The following is a 2,658-nucleotide window of genomic DNA, read 5'->3' on the forward strand; positions in this document are numbered from 1 at the left end:
CTGGGGACGTGTCCCACCGGGATCCATGGATCTGTGCCCTATTTGCAAGTGCAGCCCCCATGAGCTTGTGGCTGGCGTTCCTGCCCAAGACAGCCACTGGGTCGGGGACCCCCGGGCTGATACCCCTCTGCAGATGCTGGGAGCATGGGGGTGCAGCTGTGGGAAATGAGGCTGGGGTCCTCGGCCCCTTCCCCCTGCCCTCTCCAGCTGGCAGACCAGAGGCCAGAAGCCCCAGAACCCCGCCCGGGCGCCTGGGCCCTTCCCCACGGGCTCACCTCGCAGCTTCCCCATTGTCCTCACTTGTGTGTGTCCCCCTCTGGGGCCCCCGCCCCTCCCACCACACCGGTACTGGGGACGAAGAGCCGGGCCCTTGGGACTCCCAGGCAGGTGGTCGCCAGGGAGCAAGGGTGACCTAGGGCCTCACACGGGGCCCCTTGGGCGTCCCCTGTCATTCCCCAGGGCCGCGGGCAGCGGCAGCGACAGACCGTCTGTCTCAGGCCCCCGGGCCGGTGAGATGAAGGAATCTTAGGTGTCAAGGGTTAGGTCTAAAACTGGCCTTTATTATCAGCGTGTTTCTCAGCTAGTGCTTCGAGAACCGGGGCCAGCTTCCTGGGGTGCTGGCCGGAGGGGCCCTGGAGATGGGAGAGGGCAGGGGTGCTCTGGAGAACACAGGGATTGTGGGTCCCAGCAAAGGGTAGGCAATCCTCTGGTCCCCCAAGTTGGTGGGGCCGGTGGCCTCAGCCTGTCACTCGGGGCGGTGAGTCACAGCCACACTCTCACCCTGAGGCCTGCTTGGGAAATGGAGAGCATCTGGTCCGGAATGCGGGAGGGTGGGGTGGCCCCTTTCCACACCCTTCTGGGGGCCCCTAGTGCACAGACCTGACTCTGTCCCCCCAGGCCTGCCCCGCGGTGTGCCCGTGCCCCTGTGCCCTCTGAACCCACGGGGCAGGGGCGACCCCAGGGCCGAGCAACCGGGAGGAGACCTGAGCGCGGGGAGGGCCGGGGGTCGGCAAGCACGGGAAAGGTGAGGGGCAGCCGGTCCCCCGAGGACTGGACGGAGGCCGCTGGGGCAGAAGCCACAGGCCAAGGCTCTGCAAACAGGTCATGAGCCCCAGCCTCGCCCAGGGACTGGGAAAACAGAGGTGGCCTCCCCCGCCCTGACAGAGCCCCTCCAGGGAACAGGGACGGCCAGGTTGGAATGTGTTTACCTTCGGCCCAACCCGATTTCCTGCTTTTTAGAGAAGGGGCTCACAGAGGCTGTCAGACAGGCTCCTGGCGCCCCCCACCACCCAGAGGCGCTTTCAAAATGCCCCCGCGCCCCGAGTTAAGTGAGTTAAGTGTCTCGCAGCAAACAGGGGCTTGAATTTCACTCCCAAGCCCGGCTCAGGGTGGGGGGCGGTGGGGGTGGGGGCCAGAGTTCCGGGAGGGGTCTCCGGGAAGACTGAGGCCCGTCTCTCGGGCCGGTCCCCACCCCCGCTGGGCACCCAGCTCAAAGCAGCCGGGGGTCTTTACCCTGGACCCTCCCCCAGCTGTCCTCTGTGGAGGGTCTAGGCTAGCGAATCATCTGGCCTGGGGGAGATGGGACTTAACAAGAGTGTGTCCCCACATGTCCCTGCGTACCACGTCCCCATGTCCACGCGTGTGGGTCTGTGTGTCTACGTCTCTCGTGTCCCGTGTGGCCCTGTGTGCACCCAGTCCGGCGTCAAGCTGTGAGCTCTCGGGGTAGGCAGCCCGAAACGCCTCCCTGTCCTGGGCCGTGAGCGAGAGCCCCTGCTTGGGGCGCTGAAGGTAGGCCTGTCCTACTTGGGGCGCTCTGTGGGGTCTGCCGGCCTCTGTGTGGCCTAGCCCCGTGTGGGGGCCAGCGTCCCTGGAGGGTGGACATCTGAGCCTGGCTGTGTGTGTCCTGTGCCTTTGTGTGAGTTTGCGTCTCGGCCTGGATTTAATGACCCAAGAGCCCACTTTCAGGCGGGGATTACGGACAGCTGGGGGGCGGGGTGGAGTCAGGACACTTGTTAGACCACTGAATGGGGACAGAAAAAATTCCAACAATACAGAGGAAATGAACTCCCTTGAACAGGCCTAACACGACACTTGGGGTCTCACTACAATACACCCTGGGAAGTCAAAAAAAAAAAAAACCCCACACACAGAGTTGGGCCCCGTGGAGGCTGCTCCCTTACCCTCACCCCAGGCTCCAGGGAAGACAAGTGTTTTCCCTGTCCCCAGGGCTGGGTGGTGTCTGAGCACAGGGGCAGGGGGCTTCGGCCCCGGCAGGAGACCCCACGCGGCCTGGCCGACAAAAGGGCCAGGGGCCTCCTCAGACACCGGTCATCGCAGAGACCCCGACTGGAACGGTGTCCTCCTGCCTGCTCTCTACCCCCTCCTGTTTTCGGGGTCTGTGTGTGTGTGTGCGCGCGTGCGTGTACCTGAGAAGCCCCAGAGATGGTGTGACCTGCAAGGTTGGGGTGGAAGGTTCTGGAAGGAGCACGGCCCGTCCGGCCTCCCCCGAGGCTTCGGTCTCCACACGGCCAGGGCCGTCCCCGCCTCTCCTCCTCTCCCTCGCTTGCTCCTTCCCTCCCTTCTCTGCACCTGGTGACGCCGTTGGCCCCTTTCCAGGGGTGAGGGGAACGAGCGGGGGCCCCTTCCTGGAAGTCCACC

The sequence above is a fragment of the Panthera tigris genome, chromosome D1 (genome assembly GCF_018350195.1).
Source record: "Panthera tigris isolate Pti1 chromosome D1, P.tigris_Pti1_mat1.1, whole genome shotgun sequence".
NCBI classification, from domain to species: domain Eukaryota; kingdom Metazoa; phylum Chordata; class Mammalia; order Carnivora; family Felidae; genus Panthera; species Panthera tigris.